Source organism: Heterodontus francisci, unplaced genomic scaffold (genome assembly GCF_036365525.1).
Source record: "Heterodontus francisci isolate sHetFra1 unplaced genomic scaffold, sHetFra1.hap1 HAP1_SCAFFOLD_562, whole genome shotgun sequence".
Classification (NCBI taxonomy): domain Eukaryota; kingdom Metazoa; phylum Chordata; class Chondrichthyes; order Heterodontiformes; family Heterodontidae; genus Heterodontus; species Heterodontus francisci.
In genome coordinates, this window is record NW_027140184.1 from 125731 (window position 1) to 144924 (window position 19194).

The 19194-nt window shown below is 42.1% G+C and overlaps 1 protein-coding gene across 1 annotated transcript in view; it reads right to left on the reverse strand.

Annotated features, from left to right (window-relative positions):
- Window positions 1-19194, reverse strand: part of LOC137359046 (cytochrome P450 2K6-like) — a 124055-nt gene that overhangs the window by 48660 nt on the left and 56201 nt on the right. The window lies entirely within an intron of this gene.

A 19194-nucleotide genomic window follows, 5' to 3' on the forward strand; every position in this document is an offset into this window, starting at 1 on the left:
ATTTGTCCGGATTAAACTCCATCTGCCATTTCTCCGCCCAAGTCTCCAACCGATCTATATCCTGCTGTAACCTCTGACAATCCTCATCACTATCCGCAACTCCATCAACCTTTGTGTCATCCGCAAACTTACTAATCAGACCAGCTACATTTTCCTCCAAATCATTTCTATATACTACAAACAGCAAAGGTCCCAGCACTGATCCCTGCAGAGCACCACTAGTCACAGCCCTCCATTCAGAAAAGCACCCTTCCACTTCTACCCTCTGTCTTCTATGACCGAGCCAATTCTGTATCCAACTTGTCAGCTCACCTCTAATCCTATGTGACTTCACCTTTTGTACCAGTCTGCCATGAGGGACCTTGTCAAAGGCTTTACTAAAGTCCATATAGATGTTCGGCACAACATCGTTGGCCGAAGGGCCTGTACTGTGCTGTACTGTTCTATGTTCTATGTAGATAACATCCATTGGCCTTCCTTCATCAATCATCTTCGTCACTTCCTCAAAAAACTCAATCAAGTTAGTGAGATACGACCTCCCCTTCACAAAACCATGCTGCCTCTCGCTAATAAGTTCATTTGTTTCCAAATGGGAGTAAATCCTGTCCCGAAGAATCCTCTCTAATAATTTCCCTACCACCGACGTAAAGCTCACCGGCCTATAATTTCCGGGATTATCCTTGCAAAGACCATGGGCCCCGACAACATTCCGGCAATAGTACTGAAGACATGTGCTCCAGAACAAGCGGCACCCTAGCTAAGCTGTTCCAGTACAGCTGCGACATTGGTATCTACCTGGCAATGTGGAAAATTGCCCAGGCATGTCCTATCCACAAAAAGCAGGACAGATCCACCCCGGCCAATTACAGCTCAAACAGCCTACTCTCAATCATCAGTAAAGGGATGGAAGGTGTCATCAACAGTGTCATCAATGGCACTTGCTGAGCAACAACCTGCTCAGTGACGCTCAGTTTGAGTTCCGCCAGGGCCACTCAACTCCTGCCCTCATTACAGTCTTCATTCAAACAAGAACAAAAGAGCTGAACTCAAGAGGTGAGGTGAGAGTGACTGCCCTTGACATCAAGGTGGCAACTGACTGAGTATGGCATCAAGGATCCCTTTTTTGTTTCGGAGGACCGGGGACTGCTGGGTAGGGGAAAACTATTTATTTGGACAGTTTTAAAATCTTTGTCTTTTGCGAGGAGCAGCCTTGATAGAACGGGGTGCGGAGCAGACTTTCAGCTGAGCGGTCAATTTCAGTAAGTTACAAGTTAATCCCTTTTTTGTTTCGGAGGACCGGGGACTGCTGGGTAGGGGAAAACTATTTATTTGGGCAGTTTTAAAATCTTTGTCTTTTGCGAGGAGCAGCCTTGATAGAACGGGGTGCGGAGCGGACTTTCAGCTGAGCGGTCAATTTCAGTAAGTTCCAAGTTAATCCCTTTTTTGTTTCGGAGGACCGGGGACTGCTGGGTAGGGGAAAACTATTTATTTGGGCAGTTTTAAAATCTTTGTCTTTTGCGAGGAGCAGCCTTGATAGAACGGGGTGCGGAGCGGACTTTCAGCTGAGCGGTCAATTTCAGTAAGTTACAAGTTAATCCCTTTTTTGTTTCGGAGGACCGGGGACTGCTGGGTAGGGGAAAACTATTTATTTGGGCAGTTTTAAAATCTTTGTCTTTTGCGAGGAGCAGCCTTGATAGAACGGGGTGCGGAGCGGACTTTCAGCTGAGCGGTCAATTTCAGTAAGTTACAAGTTAATCCCTTTTTTGTTTCGGAGGACCGGGGACTGCTGGGTAGGGGAAAACTATTTATTTGGGCAGTGGCAGTACCCGAGACACTACACGTGTAGTGTCTCCCACCCACCCTCCTCCTCTAACCAAAAAAAAAGGACTCTAGGGTGTTGATAAGGTAAGCTTTTTATTTAAAACTTCAGTCCGTCGGATTGCTAAGCGAACAAGTTTTGACTTTTTTTTTCGATTGGTTTTTCAGTAGATTTATTGGGAATCTAGAATAGTGGGAATGGAGGTAAAGGCAGTTGTATGTTCCTCCTGCAGAATGTGGGAGGTAGGGGTCGCCAAGAGTGTCCCTGCTGACTGCATCTGCGGGAAGTGCACCCAACTCCAGCTCCTCGCAGACCGCGTTAGGGAACTGGAGCTGGAGCTGGATGAACTTCGGATCATTCGGGAGGCGGAGGGGATTATTGACAGGAGTTATAGGGAGGCAGTCACACCTCAGGTAAAAGAAGTAGGTAGATGGGTTACCGTCAGGGGAAGGAAAGGGAACCAGCAGGCAGTGCAGGGATCCCCTGTGGCCGTTTCCCTCAACAACAGGTATACCGTTTTGGATACTGTTGGGGGGGACGACTTACCAGGGGTAAGCAATGGGGTGCAGGTCTCTGGCACAGAGTCTGTCCCTGTTGCTCAGAAGGGAAAAGGGAAGAGGAGCAGAGCATTAGTCATTGGGGACTCCATAGTTAGGGGAACAGATAGGAGGTTCTGTGGGAACGAGAGAGACTCACGGTTGGTGTGTTGCCTCCCAGGTGCCAGGGTACGTGATGTCTCCGATCGTGTTTTTGGGATCCTTAAGGGGGAGGGGGAGCACCCCCAAGTCGTGGTCCACATAGGCACCAACGACATAGGTAGGAAGAGAGATGGGGATTTAAGGCAGAAATTCAGGGAGCTAGGGTGGAAGCTTAGAGCGAGAACAACCAGAGTTGTTATCTCTGGGTTGTTGCCTGTGCCACGTGCTAGCGAAGAGAGGAATAGGGAGAGAGAGGAGTTGGACACGTGGCTGCAGGGATGGTGTAGGAGGGAGGGTTTTGGTTTCCTGGATAATTGGGGCTCTTTCTGGGGTAGGTGGGACCTCTACAAACAGGATGGTCTTCACCTGAACCAGAGGGGTACCAATATCCTGGGGGGGAGATTTGTTAGTGCTCTTCGGGGGGGTTTAAACTAAATCAGCAGGGGAATGGGAACCTAAATTGCAGTGCCAGTGTACAGGCTGTTGAGAGTAGTGAGGTAGGGGATAAGGTTACAGGGACGCAAGAGGGCACTGGCAAGCAAGAACTTGGTTTAAAGTGTGTCTACTTCAACGCCAGGAGCATCCGGAATAAGGTGGGTGAGCTTGCAGCATGGGTTGGTACCTGGGATCCTGATGTTGTGGCCATTTCGGAGACATGGGTAGAGCAGGGGCAGGAATGGATGTTGCAGGTTCCGGGATTTAGATGTTTCAGAAAGAACAGAGAAGAGGGTAAAAGAGGGGGGGGTGTGGCATTGTTAATCAAGGAAAGTATTACAGCGGCAGAAAGGACGTTTGAGGACTCGTCTACTGAGGTAGTATGGGCCGAGGTTAGAAACAGGAGAGGAGAGGTCACCCTGTTGGGAGTTTTCTATAGACCTCCGAATAGTTCCAGAGATGTAGAGGAAAGGATAGCGAAGATGATTCTCGACAGGAGCGAGAGTAACAGGGTAGTGGTTATGGGGGACTTTAACTTTCCAAATATTGACTGGAAATACTATAGTTCGAGTACTTTAGATGGGTCTGTTTTTGTCCAGTGTGTGCAGGAGGGTTTTCTGACACAGTATGTGGACAGGCCAACCAGGGGCGATGCCACATTGGATTTGGTACTGGGTAATGAACCCGGCCAGGTGTTCGATTTAGATGTAGGTGAGCACTTTGGCGATAGTGATCACAATTCGGTTAGGTTTACCTTAGCGATGGGCAGGGACAGGTATATACCGCAGGGCAAGAATTATAGCTGGGGGAAAGGAAATTATGACGCGATTAGGCAAGATTTAGGATGTGTAGGATGGGGAAGGAAACTGCAGGGGATGGGCACAAACGAAATGTGGAGCTTATTCAAGGAGCAGCTAAGGCGTGTCCTTGATAAGTATGTACCTGTCAGGCAGGGAGGAAGTTGTCGAGCAAGGGAGCCGTGGTTTACTCAAGAAGTTGAAGCGCTTGTCAAGAGGAAGAGGGCGGCTTATGTTAGGATGAGACGTGAAGGCTCAGTTAGGGCGCTTGAGAGTTACAAGCTAGCCAGGAAGGATCTAAAGGGAGGGCTAAGAAGAGCAAGGAGAGGACACGAGAAGTCATTGGCGGATAGGATCAAAGAAAACCCTAAGGCTTTCTATAGGTATATCAGGAATAAACGAATGATAAGAGTTAGAACAGGGCCAATCAAGGATAGTAGTGGGAAGTTGTGTGCGGAATCAGAGGAGATAGGGGAAGCGTTAAATGAATATTTTTCGTCAGTATTTACAGTAGAGAAAGAAAATGTTGCCGAGGAGATTACTGAGATACAGCCTACTAGGCTAGATGGGATTGAGATTCACAAGGAGGAGGTGTTAGCAATTTTGGAAAGAGTGAAAATAGATAAGTCCCCTGGGCCAGATGGGATTTATCCTAGGATTCTCTGGGAAGCCAGGGAGGAGATTGCAGAGCCGTTGTTGTTGATCTTCAAGTCGTCATTGTCGACAGGAGTAGTGCCGGAGGACTGGAGGATAGCAAATGTTGTCCCCTTGTTCAAGAAGGGGAGTAGAGACAGCCCTGGTAATTATAGACCTGTGAGCCTTACTTCGGTTGTGGGTAAAATGTTGGAAAAGGTTATAAGAGACAGGATTTATAATCATCTTGAAAAGAATAAGTTCATTTGCGATAGTCAGCACGGTTTTGTGAAAGGTAGGTCGTGCCTCACAAACCTTATTGAGTTTTTCGAGAAGGTGACCAAACAGGTGGATGAGGGTAAAGCCGTGGATGTGGTGTATATGGATTTCAGTAAGGCGTTTGATAAGGTTCCCCACGGTAGGCTATTGCAGAAAATACGCAAGTATGGGGTTGAAGGTGATTTAGAGCTTTGGATCAGAAATTGGCTAGCTGAAAGAAGACAGAGGGTGGTGGTTGATGGCAAATGTTCATCCTGGAGTTTAGTTACTAGTGGTGTACCGCAAGGTTCTGTTTTGGGGCCACTGCTGTTTGTCATTTTTATAAACGACCTGGATGAGGGTGTAGAAGGGTGGGTTAGTAAATTTGCGGATGACACGAAGGTCGGTGGAGTTGTGGATAGTGTCGAAGGGTGTTGTAGGGTACAGAGGGACATAGATAGGCTGCAGAGCTGGGCTGAGAGATGGCAAATGGAGTTTAATGCGGAGAAGTGTGAGGTGATTCACTTTGGAAGGAGTAACAGCAATGCAGAGTACTGGGCTAATGGGAAGATTCTTGGTAGTGTAGATGAGCAGAGAGATCTTGGTATCCAGGTACATAAATCCCTGAAAGTTGCTACCCAGGTTAATAGGGCTGTTAAGAAGGCATATGGTGTGTTAGCCTTTATTAGTAGGGGGATCGAGTTTCAGAGCCACGGGGTCATGATGCAGCTGTACAAAACTCTGGTGAGGCCGCACCTGGAGTATTGCGTGCAGTTCTGGTCACCGCATTATAGGAAGGATGTCGAAGCTTTGGAAAGGGTGCAGAGGAGATTTACTAGGATGTTGCCTGGTATGGAAGGAAGGTCTTACGAGGAAAGGCTGAGGGACTTGGGGTTGTTTTCGTTAGAGAGAAGGAGGAGGAGAGGTGACTTAATAGAGACATACAAGATAATCAGAGGGTTAGATAGGGTGGATAGTGAGAGTCTTTTTCCTCGGATGAGGATGGCAAACACGAGGGGACATAGCTTTAAGTTGAGGGGTGAAAGATATAGGACAGATGTCAGAGGTAGTTTCTTTACGCAGAGAGTAGTAGGGGCGTGGAACGCCCTGCCTGCAACAGTAGTAGACTCGCCAACTTTAAGGGCATTTAAGTGGTCATTGGATAGACATATGGATGTAAATGGAATAGTGTAGGTCAGATGATCGGCGCAACATCGAGGGCCGAAGGGCCTGTACTGCGCTGTAATATTCTAATTCTAAAAAGGAGCCCTGGCAAAACTGAGGTCAATGGGAATCAGGGAGAAAACTCTCCACTGGCAGCAGTCATAGCTAGCTCAAAGGAAGATGGTTGTGGTTGTTGGAGGTCAAACATCTGAGCTCCAGGACATCACTGCAGGAGTTCCTCAGTGTCTTAGGCCCAATCATCTTCAGCTGCTTCACCAATGACCTTCCTTCAATCATAAGGTCAGAAGTGGGGATGTTCGCTGATGATTGCACAGTGTTCAGCACCATTCGTGACTCCTCAGATACTGAAGCAGTCCGTGTAGAAATGCAGCAAGACCAGGACGATATCCAGGCTTGGGCTGATAAGTGGCACGTACCATTCGCGCCACACAAGTGCCAGACAATGACCATCTCCAACAAGAGAGAATCTAACCATCTCCCCTTCACATTCAATGGCATTACCATCACTGAATCCCCCACTATCAACATCCTAGGGGCTACCATTGACCAGAAACTAAACTGGAGTAGCCATATAAATACCATGGCTACAACAGCAGGTCAGAGGCTAGGAATTCTGTTGCGAGTAACTCACCTCCTGACTCCCCATAAACTGTCCACCATCTTCAAGGCACAAGTCAGGAGTCTGATGGAATACTCTCCCCTTGCCTGGATGGCTGCAGCTCCAACACTCAAGAAGCTCGACACCATCCAGGACAAAGCAGCCCGCTTGATTGGCACCCCATCTACAAACATTCATTCCCTCCACCACCAACGCACAGTGGCAGCAGTGTGTACCATCTGCTCGATAAACTGCAGCAAAGCACCAAGTCTCCTTAGACAGCACCTTCCAAATCTGAGACCTTCACCAACTATAAGGACAAGGGCAACAAATGCATGGGAACACCACCACCTGCAAGCCCCCCGACAAGTCATAAACCATCCTGACTTGGAACTATATCGCCGTTCCTTCACTGTCACTGGTTCAAAATCGTGGAATTCCCTTCCTAACAGCACTGTGGGTCTACCTACCCGAAATGGACTGCAGAGGTTCAAGAAGGCAGATCACCACTACCTTCTCAAGGGCAATTAGGGATAAGCAATAAATCCTGGCACAGTCTGCAATGCCCACATCCCATCAGTAAATTAAAAAAAAAATATTTATTTGTATGAGATGCCGATTGACATTATATTCCTGTATTTGATCAAGTGTAGTACCTGTTCTTACCAGTGCGTACTTGGCAGAGAAGAGACCATGGTCATTGCCTTTTGATCCTGGGGAAGCTTTGAGTAAAATGGCAATAACCAATCTTCGAACTTCAGGCCAGGGAATGCGCAACACCGTTCGGGTGGTCGTGAAGGACAAGGAAGGAGATGCACCGGTAAATCGCACCTTCTTCATCAAGAAGATCCTCCTCGATTGCTGTGGATTTCAAGCTACAGACATCCTCTGCCTGCAGGATTTCCCCAGCAGTGGATACTTCGACGTGACGTTCCGGAACGTGGCGGGATGCATCAAGTTCCTGAAGGCGTTCAAGGAGAAAGGGGACCAGGCGCCACTGTCGATCCTCACAGCAGAGCCGCTCTTCACGCTTCCGTCACAACGGGACCAGGTGGGGACGATTCACCTCTACAACCCCCATGTTCCGGTGGTGGATGTACTCACCTTTCTCGCCAGGTACGTCGAGGTGGCCGGCAGCAGCACTGATGTCAAGGACCCGTTTTGGATTTGGACCAGCAAGTGGCAGGTCAAGGTGACCTTGAAGGTCGATGCCAGTGGAGCCATCATCCACCCTCCCTCCAGCTTCGCGATCGGGGGAAGTCGAGGCTTCTTGGTCTACACTCGGCAGCCCAGCTTTTTCTGCACCTGTGGCAAATCTGGTCACGTGGCAGCAAACTGCAGCACGGTTGTTTGCAAAAACTGCAAGGAGGAAGGCCATCAGACCAAGGACTGTAAGCAGACTAAGTGTTGCAACTTGTGTGGTGAGGCAGGCCACCTCTACAAAACTTTCCCCATACGCTGCCTCAGTTATGCTGAGGCGGCAAGGTCCAGGGAAAGACCAGGAGAATGTTCGACGAAGGCGTCCAGTGTTTGAAAGGAGACAAGCAACCCTCTCCGCAGTGAGGAACTTCTACCTGAGAAGGAGAAGGAAGGGGAGGCAGCTGAAACCAGCGACCCAGCACCTACCCTGCACCCAGAAACTCCTCCTCCAAAAACAGAATCAATGGAGGAGGAAGCAGCAGATGGACAAACAGGTCAGTGGTAAGTGGTACAAAGGAAAACCACAAAGAAAAAACCTCCAAATGTGGAACAGGCCACCACCCAAACCAGTGGCAAGAGGAGGCTACCTTCTGAGAGACTACAACAGCTCCTCTTCACTGGACGGGGAAATGCTGGAATGATGGCCCCTTCAAAGGTGGCTGCAGAACTCCAAGGAGCTGGAAGATAAAGCCCCCCAGTCCCCCGGCACTGGAAGCTGTGATGGGCCCGGCATGCCCCAACCCCATAGCAACACATGTAACAACGTGGCCAACGCATCCCAGCTCCGGGACACCGGGAGCAAAGACACGTCTGGCGCACCTCAGCTCCGGGAAGCCGGGAGCAGTGATGTTTTTGAGGAGGAACAGAGGGAAGCAGCAGAGGACAACCCAATCCTTGCTGCCGACAAGACCCCCCCGATGTCACCCCAGCGGAACAAACTCTGCACGAAAAACCAGGAGGGGTTTCTGAGCCCAACTAATGTGAAGCAGCTACGTACACTATGAGTATGCAGGAACATCCCGAAGGACTGGGACTAGCAAGGACAAATGGTATGGGAAGCAACAACCAGCTTTTAAAAAATGGGTATAAGGATTGCTTCCATTAATGTGCATAGCATTAAATCCACTATGAGATGTGTTTCAACCTTGGATTACCTCGCTGAGGTCAAAGCCGACCTATTGTTTCTGCAGGAGTGTGGAATAACACACCTCAGCTCCGACAGGCAGTGGTCGCGATGGTGGTTCCACGGGCCATCGATCTGGTCAGGGGGTAATGATTTCCGTTCCTCCGGCCTGGGTATTCTGCTGCGGGGAGGTAACTTCACCATCTCCGAAGTTAAGGAGGTGTTGGGTGGTCACCTCCTCGTAACTGATGTAATGTACAACAACGCTCCGCTCCGGTTGATCAATGTGTACGCCCCGGTACAACGCAGCGAGCGGCTGACCGTCTTCCAGCAGCTCCCACTGCTGCTGGTGACGTCCAGGCTGGTCATCCTAGACGGTGACTTTAACTGCATCATCGATGCGGCTGGACGATCGGCAGTGACGACAGCAAACTGGACGCTACGTCCAGATTCCAAATAGAAACAGTTAAAGATGCCAAACTGCATGGCGTCTTCAGCAAACCTGCAGACGGAGCGCAGCGCAGATACACATGGTCACGATCGGACGGGTCTGCCCATTCAAGGATTGACTTCCTGTTTATGTCCCGTGCTGTCACGGTCGGATCCACCGACGTCAAGCCGGTGTTCTTCTCCTACCACTGCCTCTTACTGGCTGACTGTCACTTACAGGATGACCAGCGGGTTGGCAGAGGGACGTGGAAGCTCAATGCTACACTGCTGACCCCAGAGAACGTTGAGGAACTCAAAAGGGATTACAAAGGTTGGAGGACCGTGAAACCCCTCTTTGAATCTCCAGTTCACGAGTGGGAAGCAATCAAGGAGAACATCAAGAGGTTCTTTATCCACAAAGGTGTTCAGAGGGCGAGAGAGAGACAGAGGGAAATGTCCCGACTCCAGACAAAGTATGCAAAATCTGCTCCGGCTGCAGTCGATGGGGGTCGAGGTCAAGGAGGACCTCCAAGAGGTGAAGAGCCAGCAGGCCTCGCTCTTTGCCACGGAGGCCTCCAAGATCATCTTCCAGTCCAGAGTCCGCTCCATTGAGCAGGATGAGACGTGCTCGCGTTACTTCTTCCAAAAGGTACAGAGAGAGAGCTCTGTTATCAGCAACCTGAAGGAAGAGGATCGTTCCATGATGTCTTCGCAGTCCGACATACTAAGGATCAGCAAATCCTTTTATGCTGGGCTGTGTGACACAAAGCCCACAGACAGCAGAGCCTCCCAGTCCTTCCAGTCATCTATCACGGAGGTCTTAGATGACAGCAGGAGGGAGAGACTGGACAAGCCGCTAACTCTGGACGAACTGACAAAGGCCGTCAAGTCCTTCGAGACGAGTAAAACACCCAGAAGCGATGGCTTACCGGTTGAGTTGTATTCGGCACTGTGGGACTGGGTCGGCCCGGACCTGCTGGAAGTATACGAGAGTATGCTCCTGGCCGGCAGCATGTCAGAATCCATGAGGAAAGGCATCATCACCCTCATTTACAAGCGGAAGGGGGAGAGGGCAGAAATCAAAATTGGCAGCCCATCTCACTGCTTAATGTTAACTACAAGATTCTGTCCAAAATCATAGTCAGTCGAGTCAAGTCTGCTCTGGAGTCGGTGATCCACCCTGATCAGACCTGTACTGTACCCGGTAGGAAGATCTCTGATTGTCCCGCACTACTCAGGGATACGATCGCCTATGTACGGGACAGGAGGGTGGACACCTGCCTCATCAGCCTGGACCAGGAGAAGGCTTTTGACAGGATATCGCACACCTGCATGATGGACGTGCTTTCCAAAATGGGGTTTAGGGAGGGAATCTGCAATTGGATCAAACTGCTCTACACAAACATCAGTAGCACAGTCTCAATCAATGGGTGGGAATGGGAAAGTTTCCCGATCCAATCTGGAGTCAGACAGGGCAGTTCTCTCTCCCCGGTCTTGTTTGTTTGCTGTATTGAACCCTTTGCTGAGTCTATTAACAAGGATGCAAGCATAAGAGGGGTGACAATCCCAGGCAGCGGAGGTACTGAGGTTAAAACTTCCCTGTACATGGACGACGTCGCCGTCTTCTGCTCGGATCTGCTGTCCGTGCGCAGACCGATGAGCATCTGCGACTTGCTCGGACTGGCCTCGGGAGCCAAAGTTAACCACGGCAAGAGCGAGGCCATGTTCTTTGGGAACTGGGCTGACCGATCCTTTGTCTCCTTCACCGTCAGGCCTGACTACCTGAAGGTGCTGGGGATATGGTTCGGAAGGGCTGGGGCGTGCACCAAAGCCTGGGAGGAGCGAGTAGCCAAGGTACAACACAAGCTGAGCGTGTGGGAGCAGCGATCTCTCTCCATTGTGGGCAAGAACCTGGTCATCAGGTGCGAGGCGCTCACGTTGTTGCTGTACGTGGCACAGGTCTGGCCCATACCCCACTCCTGCGCTATGGCAGTCACCCGAGCCATTTTCCACTTCATCTGGGGATCTAAAATGGACCGGGTCTGGAGGGACACGATGTTCAAACCTCTGGATAAGGGCGGGAAAAATAAACCCAACGTGGCCCTAGTCCTGATGACCACCTTCATGTGCGGCTGCATCAAGCTGTGTGTAGATCTCCAGTACGCAAACGCCAAGTGTCACTACGTGCTGTGGTTCTATCTGTCCCCGGTGTTGCGAAGGATGGGCCTGGTCACATTGCCGCGGAACGCTCCATGCAGTTGGACCGTGCCGTACCACCTATCCTTCGTGGAGCAGTTTCTGCGGGAAAACGCCTTTGACCACCGATCCATCAGGCAGTGGTCTGCACGGAATGTCCTCAAGGCCCTACGGGAAAAGGAGACAGTGGATCCTGTCGGATGGTTCCCCGAGCAGACCGCCAAAGTCATTTGGAGGTATGCCTCATCACCAGAACTTTCAAATAAGCAACATTATGTAGCTTGGCTGGTGTTGGGAAGCACTCTCCCCGTCGGATCCTTCCTGCACGCCTGAAGTCTCGCCCCCTCCGAGCAATGCCCTCAAGGTGGCTGTGGTGGGGAAGAGACGGTTGCCCACCTCCTCCTGGAATATGTCTTTGCAAAGCAGGTGTGGAAAGAGATGCAGTGGTTTTTGTCGAGGTTCATCCCAAGCAGCTCTGTAATAGTGCAGTCTGTGCTCTACGGGCTGTTCCCAAGGACGCACACTGAGACAAACATCAACTGCTGCTGGAGGACGATCAATTCGGCCCCTTGATCTGCCCGAAACTTGCTGGTCTTCCAGCGCAAAGAGTTGTCCACGACCGAATGTTGCAGACTGGCACATTCCAAGGTCCAGGACTACGTGCTGAGGAACGCACTAAAGCTTGGGGCAGCCGCAGCAAAGGCTAAATGGGGAAGGACCACTGTGTAAGGTCCCCCCACCAAGCTGAACTGAGGGGCTGGATCCATGGGAAACCCCTCGAACCGTATCGGGAAAATTTTTAATTGCTGCAAAATGTAAAAATGTAATTGGCATGACAAATGTGAAATGGAAGGGTTGTGCGGCAACTCATGAATGTAATGAAGCAAACTTACCTCCTTTCCACTATTTGTATTTTTTGACTTGGTGCTGTTTGAAAGTGGCAATGTAATTATTACAGATTGCTATGAATATAGTATATTTTGGAAAAAAACAATAAAATTATATTTCTGTAAATTGAATAAGGTGCAGATTGACATTATATTTCAGTATTTGAAAAAGATTCTGATTGACTTTATATTTCAGTATTTGAATAAGATGACGATTGACTTTATATTTCGGTATTTGAATAAGATTCCGATTGACATTATATTTCTGAATTTGAATAAGATTCTGATTGACTTTATATTTCAGTATTTGAATAAGATGCCGATTGACTTTATATTTCAGTATTTGAATAAGATGACGATTGACTTTATATTTCGGTATTTGAATAAGATTCCGATTGACATTATATTTCTGTATTTGAATAAGATTCGGATTGACTTTATATTTCGGTATTTGAATAAGATGCTGATTGACTTTATATTTCAGTATTTGAAAAAGATACCGATTGACTTTATATTTCTGTATTTGAATAAGATGCCGATTGACATTATATTTCAGTATTTGAAAAAGATACCGATTGACTTTATATTTCAGTATTTGAATAAGATTCTGATTGACTTTATATTTCGGTATTTGAATAAGATGCCGATTGACATTATATTTCAGTATTTGAATAAGATTCCGATTGACTTTATATTTCGGTATTTGAATCAGATGCCGATTGACATTATATTTCAGTATTTGAATAAGATGCCGATTGACATTATATTTCTGTATTTGAATAAGCTTCCGATTGACTTTATATTTCGGTATTTGAATAAGATGCCGATTGACTTTATATTTCTGTATTTGAATAAGATTCCGATTGACTTTATATTTCGGTATTTGAATAAGATGCCGATTGACTTTGTATTTCAGTATTTGAATAAGATGCCGATTGACATTATATTTCGGTATTTGAATAAGATGCCGATTGACTTTATATTTCTGTATTTGAATAAGATTCCGATTGACTTTATATTTCTGTATTTGAATAAGATGCCGATTGACTTTATATTTCTGTATTTGAATAAGATTCCGATTGACTTTATATTTCAGTATTTGAATAAGATGCCGATTGACTTTATATTTCGGTATTTGAATAAGATGCCGATTGACTTTATATTTCGGTATTTGAATAAGATGCCGATTGACTTTATATTTCGGTATTTGAATAAGATGCCGATTGACATTATATTTCTGTATTTGAATAAGATGCCGATTGACTTTATATTTCGGTATTTGAATAAGATGCCGATTGACTTTATATTTCGGTATTTGAATAAGATGCCGATTGACATTATATTTCAGTATTTGAATAAGATGCCGATTGACTTTATATTTCGGTATTTGAATAAGATGCCGATTGACTTTATATTTCAGTATTTGAATAAGATGCCGATTGACTTTATATTTCGGTATTTGAATAAGATGCCGATTGACTTTATATTTCGGTATTTGAATAAGATGCCGATTGACTTTATATTTCGGTATTTGAATAAGATGCCGATTGACATTATATTTCTGTATTTGAATAAGATGCCGATTGACTTTATATTTCGGTATTTGAATAAGATTCCGATTGACTTTATATTTCTGTATTTGAATAAGATGCCGATTGACATTATATTTCTGTATTTGAATAAGATGCCGATTGACTTTATATTTCGGTATTTGAATAAGATGCCAATTGACATTATATTTCTGTATTTGAATAAGATGCCGATTGACTTTATATTTCGGTATTTGAATAAGATGCCGATTGACATTATATTTCTGTATTTGAATAAGATGCCGATTGACTTTATATTTCAGTATTTGAATAAGATGCCGATTGAGATTATATTTCTGTATTTGAATAAGATGCCGATTGACATTATATTTCTGTATTTGAATAAGATTCCGATTGACTTTATATTTCTGTATTTGAATAAGATGCCGATTGACTTTATATTTCAGTATTTGAATAAGATGCCGATTGACATTATATTTCTGTATTTGAATAAGATGTCGATTGACTTTATATTTCTGTATTTGAATAAGATGCCGATTGACATTATATTTCTGTATTTGAATAAGATGCCGATTGACATTATATTTCAGTATTTGAATATGATGCCGATTGACTTTATATTTCTGTATTTGAATAAGATGCCGATTGACTTTATATTTCTGTATTTGAATAAGATTCCGATTGACTTTATATTTCTGTATTTGAATAAGATGCCGATTGACTTTATATTTCTGTATTTGAATAAGATGTCGATTGACTTTATATTTCTGTATTTGAATAAGATGCCGATTGACATTATATTTCTGTATTTGAATAAGATGCCGATTGACATTATATTTCAGTATTTGAATATGATGCCGATTGACTTTATATTTCAGTATTTGAATACGATGCCGATTGACATTATATTTCTGTATTTGAATAAGATGCCGATTGACATTATATTTCAGTATTTGAAAAAGATGCCGATTGACATTATTTTTCTGTATTTGAATAAGATGCCGATTGACTTTATATTTCTGTATTTGAATAAGATGCCGATTGACATTATATTTCAGTATTTGAAAAAGATGCCGATTGAAATTATATTTCTGTATTTGAATAAGATGCCGATTGACTTTATATTTCTGTATTTGAATAAGATGCCGATTGACTTTATATTTAAGTATTTGAATAAGATGCCGATTGACATTATATTTCAGTATTTGAAAAAGATGCCGATTGACATTATATTTCTGTATTTGAATAAGATGCCGATTGACTTTATATTTCTGTATTTGAATAAGATGCCGATTGACTTTATATTTCTGTATTTGAATAAGATGCCGATTGACATTATATTTCAGTATTTGAAAAAGATGCCGATTGACATTATTTTTCTGTATTTGAATAAGATGCCGATTGACATTATATTTCAGTATTTGAAAAAGATGCCGATTGACATTATTTTTCTGTATTTGAATAAGATGCCGATTGACTTTATATTTCTGTATTTGAATAAGATGCCGATTGACATTATATTTCAGTATTTGAAAAAGATGCCGATTGACATTATTTTTCTGTATTTGAATAAGATGCCGATTGACATTATATTTCAGTATTTGAAAAAGATGCCGATTGACATTATTTTTCTGTATTTGAATAAGATGCCGATTGAGTTTATATTTCTGTATTTGAATAAGATGCCGATTGACATTATATTTCAGTATTTGAAAAAGATGCCGATTGACATTATTTTTCTGTATTTGAATAAGATGCCGATTGAGTTTATATTTCTGTATTTGCATAAGATGCCGATTGACATTATATTTCAGTATTTGAAAAAGATGCCGATTGACATTATTTTTCTGTATTTGAATAAGATGCCGATTGAGTTTATATTTCTGTATTTGAATAAGATGCCGATTGACATTATATTTCAGTATTTGAATAAGATGCCGATTGACTTTATATTTCAGTATTTGAATAAGATGCCGATTGACTTTATTTTTCTGTATTTGAATAAGATGCCGATTGACTTTATATTTCAGTATTTGCAAAAGATGCCGATTGACTTTATATTTCAGTATTTGAAAAAGATGCCGATTGACATTATATTTCAGTATTTGAATAAGATGCCGATTGACTTTATATTTCGGTATTTGAATAAGATGCCGATTGACTTTATATTTCTGTATTTGAATAATATTCCGATTGACATTATATTTCTATTTTGGAATAATATTCCGATTGACATTATATTTCTATTTTGGAATAATATTCCGATTGATATTATATTTCTATTTTGGAATAATATTCCGATTGACATTATATTTCAGTATTTGAATAAGATGCCGATTGACATTATATTTCTGTATTGGAATAATATTCCGATTGACTTTATATTTCTATTTTGGAATAATATTCCGATTGACATTATATTTCTATTTTGGAATAATATTCCGATTGATATTATATTTCAGTATTTGAATAAGATGCCGATTGACATTATATTTCTGTATTGGAATAATATTCCGATTGACATTATATTTCTATTTTGGAATAATATTCCGATTGACATTATATTTCTATTTTGGAATAATATTCCGATTGATATTATATTTCAGTATTTGAATAAGATGCCGATTGACTTTATATTTCGGTATTTGAATAAGATGCCGATTGACATTATATTTCAGTATTTGAATAAGATGCCGATTGACTTTATATTTCTGTATTTGAATAAGATGCCGATTGACTTTATATTTCAGTATTTGAATAAGATGCCGATTGACATTATATTTCTGTATTTGAATAAGATGCCGATTGACTTTATGTTTCTGTATTTGAATACGATGCCGATTGAGATTATATTTCAGTATTTGAATAAGATGCTGATTGACATTATATTTCAGTATTTGAATAAGATGCCGATTGACTTTATGTTTCTGTATTTGAATACGATGCCGATTGAGATTATATTTCAGTATTTGAATAAGATGCCGATTGACATTATATTTCTGTATTTGAATAAGATGCTGATTGACATTATATTTCAGTATTTGAATAAGATTCCGATTGACATTATATTTCTGTATTTGAATACGATGCCGATTGAGATTATATTTCAGTATTTGAATAAGATGCCGATTGACTTTATATTTCGGTATTTGAAAAAGATGCCGATTGACTTTGTATTTCGGTATTTGAAAATGTTGCCGATTGACTTTATATTTCGGTATTTTAAAAACATGCCGATTGACTTTATATTTCTGTCTTTGAATAAGATGCCGATTGACATTATATTTCTGTATTTGAATAAGATTCCGATTGACATTATATTTCGGTATTTGAATAAGATTCCGATTGACTTTATATTTCGGTATTTGAATAAGATTCCGATTGACATTATATTTCAGTATTTGAATAAGATGCCGATTGACATTATATTTCTGTATTTGAATAAGATGCCGATTGACATTATATTTCAGTATTTGAAAAAGATGCCGATTGACTTTATATTTCTGTATCTGAATAAGATTCCGATTGACATTATATTTCAGTATTTGAAAAAGATGCCGATTGACATTATATTTCAGTATTTGAATAAGATTCCGATTGACATTACATTTCAGTCCTTGAATAAGATGCCGATTGACATTATATTTCTGTATTTGAATCAGATGCCGATTGACATTATATTTCAGTATTTGAATAAGATGCCGATTGACATTATATTTCTGTATTTGAATACGATGCCGATTGAGATTATATTTCAGTATTTGAATAAGATGCCGATTGACTTTATATTTCGGTATTTGAATAAAATTCCGATTGACATTATATTTCAGTATTTGAATAAGATTCCGATTGACTTTATATTTCGGTATTTGAATAAGATTCCGATTGACATTATATTTCAGTATTTGAATAAGATGCCGATTGACATTATATTTCTGTATTTGAATAAGATGCCGATTGACATTATATTTCTGTATTTGAATACGATGCCGATTGAGATTATATTTCAGTATTTGAATAAGATGCCGATTGACTTTATATTTCGGTATTTGAATAAAATTCCGATTGACATTATATTTCAGTATTTGAATAAGATTCCGATTGACTTTATATTTCGGTATTTGAATAAGATTCCGATTGACATTATATTTCAGTATTTGAATAAGATGCCGATTGACATTATATTTCTGTATTTGAATAAGATGCCGATTGACATTATATTTCAGTATTTGAAAAAGATGCCGATTGACTTTATATTTCTGTATCTGAATAAGATTCCGATTGACATTATATTTCAGTATTTGAAAAAGATGCCGATTGACATTATATTTCAGTATTTGAATAAGATTCCGATTGACATTACATTTCAGTATTTGAATAAGATGCCGATTGACATTATATTTCTGAATTTGAATCAGATGCCGATTGACATTATATTTCAGTATTTGAATAAGATGCCGATTGACATTATATTTCGGTATTTGAAAAAGATGCCGATTGACTTTGTATTTCGGTATTTGAAAATGTTGCCGATTGACTTTATATTTCGGTATTTTAAAAACATGCCGATTGACTTTATATTTCTGTCTTTGAATAAGATGCCGATTGACATTATATTTCTGTATTTGAATAAGATTCCGATTGACATTATATTTCGGTATTTGAATAAGATTCCGATTGACTTTATATTTCGGTATTTGAATAAGATTCCGATTGACATTATATTTCAGTATTTGAATAAGATGCCGATTGACATTATATTTCTGTATTTGAATAAGATGCCGATTGACATTATATTTCAGTATTTGAAAAAGATGCCGATTGACTTTATATTTCTGTATCTGAATAAGATTCCGATTGACATTATATTTCAGTATTTGAAAAAGATGCCGATTGACATTATATTTCAGTATTTGAATAAGATTCCGATTGACAGTACATTTCAGTCCTTGAATAAGATGCCGATTGACATTATATTTCTGTATTTGAATCAGATGCCGATTGACATTATATTTCAGTATTTGAATAAGATGCCGATTGACATTATATTTCTGTATTTGAATACGATGCCGATTGAGATTATATTTCAGTATTTGAATAAGATGCCGATTGACTTTATATTTCGGTATTTGAATAAAATTCCGATTGACATTATATTTCAGTATTTGAATAAGATTCCGATTGACTTTATATTTCGGTATTTGAATAAGATTCCGATTGACATTATATTTCAGTATTTGAATAAGATGCCGATTGACATTATATTTCTGTATTTGAATAAGATGCCGATTGACATTATATTTCAGTATTTGAAAAAGATGCCGATTGACTTTATATTTCTGTATCTGAATAAGATTCCGATTGACATTATATTTCAGTATTTGAA